Source organism: Uloborus diversus, chromosome 1 (genome assembly GCF_026930045.1).
Source record: "Uloborus diversus isolate 005 chromosome 1, Udiv.v.3.1, whole genome shotgun sequence".
Taxonomy (NCBI): Eukaryota; Metazoa; Arthropoda; class Arachnida; order Araneae; family Uloboridae; genus Uloborus; species Uloborus diversus.
Genome location: NC_072731.1, coordinates 55474745 through 55487394, shown reverse-complemented (window position 1 = coordinate 55487394; position 12650 = coordinate 55474745). Strand labels below are relative to the sequence as shown.

The window sequence follows — 12650 nt, the reverse complement described above, 5'->3', positions numbered from 1 at the left end:
AAAGATAAAGAAACATCTAGAAAATTCAAATTGCGTACATTACACAATGCTATAATGACTGTACATTAGGGTGTCCGAAAAAATTGAAAGTCATTTTTTTTCCACGCATACCCTCTTATTTTTTTCCTTTTATATCAAATCCGTTGCAAAAAAAGTTTCATGCAATTTTTAGCACGGTAACCTGTACCGACTTGTGCCTAAACGTGTAAATAGCATGTGTATTCTTAAGCAAGCTAACGCAGGCGACGCGATACTTTGCGAAGCTCAAAACAGCTGTAAATGGTGCACAGAAAACAAATCAAAACGGAAAAACAGATGTTGGAGGCTTATCCGTGGCAATGTGCAAAACGTTAAACGGGTCAGTGCAAATACACTCCGGTCAGTGAGCGCAGTATAGTTCTTCTATAGTGAACGAAACATGGCAGTGGAATTGTGTAGTTCAATAAAAAAGAGATATTTTTAATAGGAGTCGTAAAACATCAAATATTCCCTCCAACAAATAAGTTCTGTCTGTTCTGTTTTATTACATTTGAGAAGTCAATTTGACCATCAGTGAAAGTGCAAATCTCGCTATTCAGGAATAAATCATCTTTTGGGAAAAGACACGCATTTCCACCAAGTCGTTGACAAATTGTGTGAAAGAACTTTAAAACCTGTATCAAATTTGGAAAGACTTACAAAGAAATGCAAAGAAACTGCAAGAAATATTCAGGCAGCGCCAACTAGAATTTATGAGTAATTTAAACATTTTTTTTATATTGCACATGCTGATGCAGTTCAGTTAATCAAAATGGAGGAAGATAGGATTTTCTTGCAACTGAAACAGAATATCAGAACCTGAAAGAAGAATACCAGAACCTGGAACAAGTATACCAGAACCTGGAACAAGTATACCAGAACCTGGAACAAGAATATCAGAACCTGGAACAAGTAAATCAGATCCTGAAACAAGTAAATAAGTAAAGAGAAGCGATTTTATTGCTCCAAAGTTAGTTGCTGCATTGGACATATGTCAGTTACGAGAGTTAAGTATACGAGATTCTGTGTTTATTCTTGAATTTACTATTGACACACTTGAGTGTAACATTGATGTGAATTTCCGATAAGTAAATCTTTTCAATTCAAAGAATTCGAACCGACGACAAGCAGAAGGAGCGCGAGGAAAGAATAAAAGCTTTGAGTGCTCAAAAATCAGAAGATCGCTAACCTATAGTTATTTCATATGGATATAAGGAATAACTCATTGTTCTGTCTAAACTAGATAATTCTACAGGAAAAGAAGAGACACAGGCTGTTTGGAAGGCAGTTTTAGATTGGAATCTCGAAGACAAAGTTCAAATTCTCTATTGTGATACTACAATTTCCAATACAGGTCGTTATAATGATACTTGCGCCCTTCTAGAGCAAAAATTTGATAGAGAAATGCTTTCCTTTGCTTGCTGCCATCATACATATAAATTAGTATTTAAAAGCAGTATTCGAAATGAAAATTAAGCAAGTCTCACAACAAGACCTGATATTCCACTTATCAAAAATCTCAGAGAATCTTGGAAAAACGTCGATTCCACTAAAATACAGTGCTATAGAGGAGCTGCGGAGTTGTTTCGAACTGTACCCGAACTTGAAAATTTATTTGGCTTTTACCGTGCTGAACTTACAAATGTTACGGTCAGGCATGGCTATCGAGAGTTGATAGAACTGTCTATCATATTTTTAGGTGGAGATACAGAAGATAAATTTAAAATAAAACCTCTGGGAGCCATGCATTAAGCTCGATGGATGGCTTGAGCGACGTACTCAACAAAGATTTGTACTTTTTGAAATATTTGAAAGCGTACGAAAATGTGGACCCAATTATCACAAAAGCTGCCCCACAAATATTCATCCAGCATTTATGGTATTTATCTGACGAAATAGCAGTTTTATCTCTTTTTGATGATGTGGTAGAAGTAGAAACAAAATTAAAAATGATGACAAATTTACGTAGAGAAGCCTTCTCGACCCATGAGAAAAAATACATTCCATCGAATTAAGATCTTTGTGGTTCATTGTATGGTAACTTTTGCGCACTGATTTTATCTAGTTGTTTAATTATTCATTTATATGGTGCATTTATTACCGGTTATTTTATCATTTTGCAGAGAAAAAAATTGATGCTTTCATATCAGCGAAAAGCCAGTCATTGTTTACTAGACTTAAAAATTGATGATAGTTTTCTCAACGAGAGTCCCTCTTTATGGGTCAATAATATTTCATTTCTTGATGCGAAAAAGACGGTCTCAATGCTTAGAGCTGTAAACGATATAGCTGAAAGAGCGGTAAAAATGATGCAGGACATTCATAGTTTGCTACCAGCTGGTGAGGAGCAAAAACTATTTGTTACGTTGCGTTCGAGAGCACCGGAAGATTTCTCTTGACTGCAAAATGCAAACATTGAAACGAAAATATGTGCAGTAATGTCTCTTGTAGTGTAATATTGTTGTAAATATATGCTTTTAATAAATTGATGTCGCGTGTAGTAAGGATTATACAGTTAGCAATATTCCCACTGTAGTCGCCGTACAGGATTTCAGGTCCAACTTTGACCTCAAGTCGGCACGGGTTCCCGTTATTTTATTGCAGTAAAACTTTTTTTCTGATGTTTTTGAGATGAAAAGGAAAAAATATGGAGAGTATGCGTATTCGATTTCCCAAATTTTTTTTTCGCATTATATCTTGGGACACCCTACTGTACATGTATTGGCACGCTCTTATTCAAATATATACACAGTGCATATTGTTTTTGATTCAGCTGTTCATTATTATTTTGCCATTGCAGTAATTCTGCCTTAGCCCTCTGGTCTAAGGGCAATAACTTACTGCTAAACAGCTCAACATTTTAGAGCTTACAATTTCTGAAAATTGTGTGGTATATTTCAGCATTGTATTCTCAATTATTCAGTATATTATCAGTTAATATAATATGCAGTTATTTTAATAAAAAAAAACCTCGTATGGTTCTATATGCAGAAAAACTGCAATAACTGCAATGTAATAAAATACGCAGAAAGTGGAAATAAAAGATAGGGAACTAAAAATTGAAAATTTAATTTAAGTGTGATTAATATTTCAAAGATGTGTTTTTTTTTTTTTTTTTTCTCATTCTTTGAGAAGTGAAAAATTTCCAGCAATGCTATACAATCGTTGGACTAGAGCAGATGACGCAGAAATTAAAAAAATATTTGGGTAGTATTTTCAGCAAAAGGATACATATGAGTGTTCCACCCCTACGACTCTACAGGATCAATTTTATGATCATTTGATAAGTTATTCGCATAATTCTTTGATTTCATTCTATAATCAATCACTTACTAAAGAAATTGCACTTTAAAGGGCTAAAAGGTTTCAATTTAACACTCATAAAAAATAAGATTGGGCATAACGTGTTTTTCTATGATTTCCACTCTTTAGTCATACAGCTTTTTTTTTTTTTTTTGCATAGATGAATATTTTATAATAATATTTATGCATCACAGTTTTAATGCAGAAGTGAAGTGCATTTTTTCTCACTTTAAAAATATGACGTAAAAAACTAGTAATTAAATTTTAAAATTTGTGTAATTCCTTGATACAATAAAACATAAATAAATTTTATAAAATCTATCAATACAAACGTTTTACTTTCATACATACTCATTAATTAGAGCTAATATCAGTTGTAAACATATAAACATACATTTAAGATGAAACATGAAAGTATAAAAAAACCAAAAGCTTTTTGTTGCGCGAAACTTAGTTGTACTTTTGATACCATTTTGCTCAAATGCGATTTTGAGGCAGCAGTGTGCTTCGCTTGATTGCCTAACATTGACAGATGAAAGAAAAACTGATGAATGACCAATTGTAAGGATTTGGGAAGACATTCCCAAGAAGCCCTGAAACCAGGGCTTCCGAATACAAGGACTAGCTCCTTCCTTTGATCTTTTCATCCGCCGCGAAGTGGACAGCGAGAGGAGAAGACTCGTTTTTGACGTCATCGGGTACACTCTACGGGACAATGTCCACAGCGTATGCCGAAAGAACTGTAGTATGCCTTAGCTAAAATACAATTAAAGAATTTTTACTCTGTACAAGGGTTGTTTAAGAGGCAGTTGAAGGGGCCGAGATCACTCCCAGACAAGGCTAAAAATCACTCATTATGAATAAGGATATGAATATTGTTTTCAAGGTTTAATTTTAATTTGGAAATGTCTCATAACATTTGACTAGGTTTTCTTCAGAAATAAGCGCCTGCTCCTGCTCTAAATCTGTTGGCAGGTTATTTTTCCTTCATGTTATGCTAAAGTAGACATAAAAGTGACATTTTTTAGAATCGAAAATATTTGTGTGTAATTATATTTGAAAGTATTGAAAACGCCTTCACGTGCTGATGGCCTAGTTACTGAAAAAGTTCTGGAAACTTAAGCTTTCCCTCAAGATTTTCAAAGAGCTCAAAACACATCCAAAAAATTAGGAATACAACCTTCCTTTCTGTTTTTAATGCTTTTTTTTTTTTTTTGTGGAATACTAACTTTGAAGCTGCTTCAATAAATAATTGGGGGAAGAATTTTAAAAAGTTAAGGTAAAGAGCAAGACAAATTTCATAAAATGTGGTGTACGAAGTTATTTTTTAATGTAGGATTTGGTTCAACCCTGTCACAATGCAACTTAATATTATATATAATGATGTTTAATTAGCTTAGTAATGGCACTGTGAGACCGTAATAAATTTCCTTTAACCGTAAAATTACAATGCATTTAGATGCAATGCATGAAATTTCTTTGTAAATATTATTCAATAGATTTAACTTAATTTCTTGAACACTGTATCCCCATGCTTAAAATAATTAATAATTCGCAATGATGCGACAATGACTTAAAGATGGGAGAGGGGAAATGGAAAATGAGCACTATATCTTGATTATCTCAATCGTGTATCTATTTTTGTATAGGAGCTTTTTTTTTTTTTTTTGTGATCATTTAAAGCTTTCAAATCAGATACATTAGAGTTTTTATGATTGTACAAAAGCTAGGCCATTTAATTGTTCCTTTGTATTGAAAGACCAATTTCCTGACCCATATAAAAATGCTATTGAACTTTTTTTTCGAGTAAGAACATTTGGAAGAATTCGATATTTGAATGAAAAACTTTCTGAGGACAAAAGGTAAGCCGGCAAAAATATTTTTTTTTTAATGGACTTTATCACAGAAAAAAACTTTGTAGAATATTCGGAAAGATTTCATTTATTACTGTAACGTAATGATTTGTAGAATTCAGACGTGAAGAAATTTTTCAGTCTACAAATAAGTTAGCTTTATAAATTTGGTGATAATCATTGAAGATTTAAATTTGGTTTACGTTGCTAAATTTCAATATGTTATTTTTAAATTGAAATGATTAAAATGTTGATTAACAATTTCAGTAAACACCTATTAATCTAAACTTCGCTTTATAAATAAAGAACGCGTTAGCGTAATAACGTATTTTTGTAAGGCTGTATTTTTATTTTTTTAACTTTTTCTAATGCAACTTTATATTTCATTCTCTTGAATTCAAAATACAATTTTTACTGTGTTCAAGTATTTTACTTATGAACATTGGTTCAATTTATAGGTTATTTTGCTTAATTCGTTTTAAACAATCTAGATGACATGGATCCTCTATTAGTCCAGGTTAATGAGGTTCTACTTCAGTTTTCAAAAACAACATTTGTTAAGATTCTTGGTCAGAGTTATAGTTACTTCGTAAAAAAAACTTCCTCTAAAAAACATCGGCAGTATTTAGATTCAAATAGGGTATCACGAAATTCCAATATGTTTTAGTTATTCCTTATATCTATCTTATCTCTTTCATTTTCTTTGAGACAAGTTGGAAAAAACAATATTATAATTATTTTTAAAGTCTAAACTGACAAAATTATGTACACACAAGAGGAAACTTGACAAGCACAGTAAATTATTTTCATTTCTTTATAAGCTCAATTTTATTGTGCGAAATTTCCGCTTTCTACCCCTTTAAAACACGCATATTGGATAAAGAATATCCAAAACTACACAAGAGAACTAAAAATTTCAGGGTGGCGACAGATCAGGGAGATCAGGGAAAAGTCAGGGAACTTTATTAATCAGGGAAAAGTCAGGGAACTTTATTAATCAGGGAAAAGTCAGGGAAATATCAGGGAATTTTGAAAAAATAACAAAAAATCAGGGAAAATTGATTTTATGAGAAATTTTTTTTTTTTTTGCTTTACAAAATTAAGTACTCTAATTCCCTACGCATTTTTCCCCAATTATCTGTTCAAAAAAAAAAGTAAAATTAATGAGATGCGATTATACACTGCTGCAGATTTGTGCATCTTTTTTCCTCAACGTCAAAGTAATGAATCTTATTTATTAACCACAGGATGAACTTCCTACGATTGCTTCTGTGTCTGTTAGGTTGTTTATTTTACCTAGTTTGAAATTTCCTTTTACGCTTTCAATGCTACTTAAAATAAACAACCATACAGGCAAAGTGGAAGCCTTCATTAACGCCTTAGCTCTTTTGCATTTATTCCATTGTCTCGAAGTAATTAGCGTACTGTAATCACGATTTCAAGAAAAAAATCTCTGGTTTTTGAATTAATACTATAAACGCTTAAAAGTTATTACTTCTTAGCGTTTTTAATTTAATTGCTAAAATTGAACTTTCAATTAAAAGAACTTTGTTTTTTGCCGTTATACTATTTGTTGTCACCGAAGATCATAAAGGATTTCTTCAGACTTAAGTGATTCTTTAGTTTTATAACCAAGTTGTATTCTTCTTTTATATATTTTGAAATTAACTAATTGCTTTTTTTTCTTCTTGCATTTCAAAGTTGTTTGTTACAAAAGCAATCTAAGATTTTTTTTTCGTTACCTACTGAAATCATTTGAAATAGAGTTAACTTGTGTACTTAAGTAAATATCTTTATTTTTTTATTGTTAAAATGCTGTATTCATTCATTAAAATCTATGTTCTTGATTAGAGAAAAGCTCCCTATGAATGGATGTCAAATGGTTTCATCTGTTTTGCATAAATATGTCAATTAGTTATATAAGAATAACTACATTACTTCTATTCTTTCACTATTACTTGTTATTCTTGCAACAAATATTACACTGTTTAAAAACTTAGTTCAAAATAATTTCAATTACTTTTTAGTTCTATCATAAATACACATAGTATGTTTTTAAGAGTAATTTTAATAGTTTCTTAAAATTCTTATGTTAAGTGGTTTCTGGAAGTAAAGTTTTTTTTTTTTTTAATTTTCTATAATCTTTCCATGTAGAAAAATTTAATATATTGTTTTGTCGGTCCCCCCCCCCCCCCAAAAAAAATTGACTTGATATGTTTTTTGTAATCATTTTATTAAAAAAGTAACATCTTTTTAAAATATATCTTTAGTTCAACAACTTTGCACAACTTAAAACGTTTAAAATACTGCTTCTTGTACAAACATACAATGGATTTCAAGTAGAGCAAAGAAAGAAGACCATTATCATTGGTAACGTAAATCAGGGAAATTTGGTGAACTACATCAGGGAAAAGTCAGGGAACTTTTTTTCACAGTTCCTGTCGCCACCCTGAATTTGTATTGTAGATTTTAATTATGTTTTTGTTTTTAGTATCGCTTATTAACTTGTCGATGGGACTCAAAACATTTACCCTTGTATTTTTTTTTTTTTTTTTTTTTGAAGCTTAACCCTCAAGAAATTTTTAAACATAAAAAATAAGATTGGGCATAACGTGTTTTTCTATGATTTCCACTCTTTAGTCATACAGCTTTTTTTTTTTTTTTTGCATAGATGAATATTTTATAATAATATTTATGCATCACAGTTTTAATGCAGAAGTGAAGTGCATTTTTTCTCACTTTAAAAATATGACGTAAAAAACTAGTAATTAAATTTTAAAATTTGTGTAATTCCTTGATACAATAAAACATAAATAAATTTTATAAAATCTATCAATACAAACGTTTTACTTTCATACATACTCATTAATTAGAGCTAATATCAGTTGTAAACATATAAACATACATTTAAGATGAAACATGAAAGTATAAAAAAACCAAAAGCTTTTTGTTGCGCGAAACTTAGTTGTACTTTTGATACCATTTTGCTCAAATGCGATTTTGAGGCAGCAGTGTGCTTCGCTTGATTGCCTAACATTGACAGATGAAAGAAAAACTGATGAATGACCAATTGTAAGGATTTGGGAAGACATTCCCAAGAAGCCCTGAAACCAGGGCTTCCGAATACAAGGACTAGCTCCTTCCTTTGATCTTTTCATCCGCCGCGAAGTGGACAGCGAGAGGAGAAGACTCGTTTTTGACGTCATCGGGTACACTCTACGGGACAATGTCCACAGCGTATGCCGAAAGAACTGTAGTATGCCTTAGCTAAAATACAATTAAAGAATTTTTACTCTGTACAAGGGTTGTTTAAGAGGCAGTTGAAGGGGCCGAGATCACTCCCAGACAAGGCTAAAAATCACTCATTATGAATAAGGATATGAATATTGTTTTCAAGGTTTAATTTTAATTTGGAAATGTCTCATAACATTTGACTAGGTTTTCTTCAGAAATAAGCGCCTGCTCCTGCTCTAAATCTGTTGGCAGGTTATTTTTCCTTCATGTTATGCTAAAGTAGACATAAAAGTGACATTTTTTAGAATCGAAAATATTTGTGTGTAATTATATTTGAAAGTATTGAAAACGCCTTCACGTGCTGATGGCCTAGTTACTGAAAAAGTTCTGGAAACTTAAGCTTTCCCTCAAGATTTTCAAAGAGCTCAAAACACATCCAAAAAATTAGGAATACAACCTTCCTTTCTGTTTTTAATGCTTTTTTTTTTTTTTTGTGGAATACTAACTTTGAAGCTGCTTCAATAAATAATTGGGGGAAGAATTTTAAAAAGTTAAGGTAAAGAGCAAGACAAATTTCATAAAATGTGGTGTACGAAGTTATTTTTTAATGTAGGATTTGGTTCAACCCTGTCACAATGCAACTTAATATTATATATAATGATGTTTAATTAGCTTAGTAATGGCACTGTGAGACCGTAATAAATTTCCTTTAACCGTAAAATTACAATGCATTTAGATGCAATGCATGAAATTTCTTTGTAAATATTATTCAATAGATTTAACTTAATTTCTTGAACACTGTATCCCCATGCTTAAAATAATTAATAATTCGCAATGATGCGACAATGACTTAAAGATGGGAGAGGGGAAATGGAAAATGAGCACTATATCTTGATTATCTCAATCGTGTATCTATTTTTGTATAGGAGCTTTTTTTTTTTTTTTTGTGATCATTTAAAGCTTTCAAATCAGATACATTAGAGTTTTTATGATTGTACAAAAGCTAGGCCATTTAATTGTTCCTTTGTATTGAAAGACCAATTTCCTGACCCATATAAAAATGCTATTGAACTTTTTTTTCGAGTAAGAACATTTGGAAGAATTCGATATTTGAATGAAAAACTTTCTGAGGACAAAAGGTAAGCCGGCAAAAATATTTTTTTTTTAATGGACTTTATCACAGAAAAAAACTTTGTAGAATATTCGGAAAGATTTCATTTATTACTGTAACGTAATGATTTGTAGAATTCAGACGTGAAGAAATTTTTCAGTCTACAAATAAGTTAGCTTTATAAATTTGGTGATAATCATTGAAGATTTAAATTTGGTTTACGTTGCTAAATTTCAATATGTTATTTTTAAATTGAAATGATTAAAATGTTGATTAACAATTTCAGTAAACACCTATTAATCTAAACTTCGCTTTATAAATAAAGAACGCGTTAGCGTAATAACGTATTTTTGTAAGGCTGTATTTTTATTTTTTTAACTTTTTCTAATGCAACTTTATATTTCATTCTCTTGAATTCAAAATACAATTTTTACTGTGTTCAAGTATTTTACTTATGAACATTGGTTCAATTTATAGGTTATTTTGCTTAATTCGTTTTAAACAATCTAGATGACATGGATCCTCTATTAGTCCAGGTTAATGAGGTTCTACTTCAGTTTTCAAAAACAACATTTGTTAAGATTCTTGGTCAGAGTTATAGTTACTTCGTAAAAAAAACTTCCTCTAAAAAACATCGGCAGTATTTAGATTCAAATAGGGTATCACGAAATTCCAATATGTTTTAGTTATTCCTTATATCTATCTTATCTCTTTCATTTTCTTTGAGACAAGTTGGAAAAAACAATATTATAATTATTTTTAAAGTCTAAACTGACAAAATTATGTACACACAAGAGGAAACTTGACAAGCACAGTAAATTATTTTCATTTCTTTATAAGCTCAATTTTATTGTGCGAAATTTCCGCTTTCTACCCCTTTAAAACACGCATATTGGATAAAGAATATCCAAAACTACACAAGAGAACTAAAAATTTCAGGGTGGCGACAGATCAGGGAGATCAGGGAAAAGTCAGGGAACTTTATTAATCAGGGAAAAGTCAGGGAACTTTATTAATCAGGGAAAAGTCAGGGAAATATCAGGGAATTTTGAAAAAATAACAAAAAATCAGGGAAAATTGATTTTATGAGAAATTTTTTTTTTTTTTGCTTTACAAAATTAAGTACTCTAATTCCCTACGCATTTTTCCCCAATTATCTGTTCAAAAAAAAAAGTAAAATTAATGAGATGCGATTATACACTGCTGCAGATTTGTGCATCTTTTTTCCTCAACGTCAAAGTAATGAATCTTATTTATTAACCACAGGATGAACTTCCTACGATTGCTTCTGTGTCTGTTAGGTTGTTTATTTTACCTAGTTTGAAATTTCCTTTTACGCTTTCAATGCTACTTAAAATAAACAACCATACAGGCAAAGTGGAAGCCTTCATTAACGCCTTAGCTCTTTTGCATTTATTCCATTGTCTCGAAGTAATTAGCGTACTGTAATCACGATTTCAAGAAAAAAATCTCTGGTTTTTGAATTAATACTATAAACGCTTAAAAGTTATTACTTCTTAGCGTTTTTAATTTAATTGCTAAAATTGAACTTTCAATTAAAAGAACTTTGTTTTTTGCCGTTATACTATTTGTTGTCACCGAAGATCATAAAGGATTTCTTCAGACTTAAGTGATTCTTTAGTTTTATAACCAAGTTGTATTCTTCTTTTATATATTTTGAAATTAACTAATTGCTTTTTTTTCTTCTTGCATTTCAAAGTTGTTTGTTACAAAAGCAATCTAAGATTTTTTTTTCGTTACCTACTGAAATCATTTGAAATAGAGTTAACTTGTGTACTTAAGTAAATATCTTTATTTTTTTATTGTTAAAATGCTGTATTCATTCATTAAAATCTATGTTCTTGATTAGAGAAAAGCTCCCTATGAATGGATGTCAAATGGTTTCATCTGTTTTGCATAAATATGTCAATTAGTTATATAAGAATAACTACATTACTTCTATTCTTTCACTATTACTTGTTATTCTTGCAACAAATATTACACTGTTTAAAAACTTAGTTCAAAATAATTTCAATTACTTTTTAGTTCTATCATAAATACACATAGTATGTTTTTAAGAGTAATTTTAATAGTTTCTTAAAATTCTTATGTTAAGTGGTTTCTGGAAGTAAAGTTTTTTTTTTTTTTAATTTTCTATAATCTTTCCATGTAGAAAAATTTAATATATTGTTTTGTCGGTCCCCCCCCCCCCCAAAAAAAATTGACTTGATATGTTTTTTGTAATCATTTTATTAAAAAAGTAACATCTTTTTAAAATATATCTTTAGTTCAACAACTTTGCACAACTTAAAACGTTTAAAATACTGCTTCTTGTACAAACATACAATGGATTTCAAGTAGAGCAAAGAAAGAAGACCATTATCATTGGTAACGTAAATCAGGGAAATTTGGTGAACTACATCAGGGAAAAGTCAGGGAACTTTTTTTCACAGTTCCTGTCGCCACCCTGAATTTGTATTGTAGATTTTAATTATGTTTTTGTTTTTAGTATCGCTTATTAACTTGTCGATGGGACTCAAAACATTTACCCTTGTATTTTTTTTTTTTTTTTTTTTTGAAGCTTAACCCTCAAGAAATTTTTAAACATAAAAAGCAGACGCCCACAGGGTACTAATTGTACTTACTAAACACTTAAGAAAGGGCTCGATTTATGACTCTCGTTTGAAAACAGAGACGAGTGGGGACGAGCACTGAATAGTCGTTTAAAGAAGTTGTTTTCTTTTTTACTATTGAACTATGTTATCTTTTCATACATTAGTAAAAGAGCGGCTTATTTCACTTTTAGAAAGTCAAGATTACACAATTACAAGGGGAAATTATGGATTATTTTACTCAGATTACAATTACGATTACGCATGAAAATCCTGATTATGATTTTGATTACGATTATGGGAGTGTTCTATCAACAAATTACGATTATGATTATGATTACACAAAAACGTAATCGATTACTCAGATTACGATTACTTAATCGGCGATTGCTCCAAGCCTGCTTTATAGTATGAATAAAGTTGGAAAAGTTCATTTTTTTCCCCTGCAATATTCCCCAGTCAAATTAGCATTCAAGACAGTTAACATTACATGTCAAATGTAAAAATAACATTACAATG

The 12650-nt window shown here is 30.6% G+C and overlaps 1 protein-coding gene across 5 annotated transcripts in view; it reads left to right on the top strand.

The window, feature by feature from the left end:
- Positions 1 to 12650, top strand: part of LOC129229679 (PR domain zinc finger protein 10-like) — a 138155-nt gene that overhangs the window by 118220 nt on the left and 7285 nt on the right. The gene's annotated exons all lie outside the window — the stretch shown is intronic.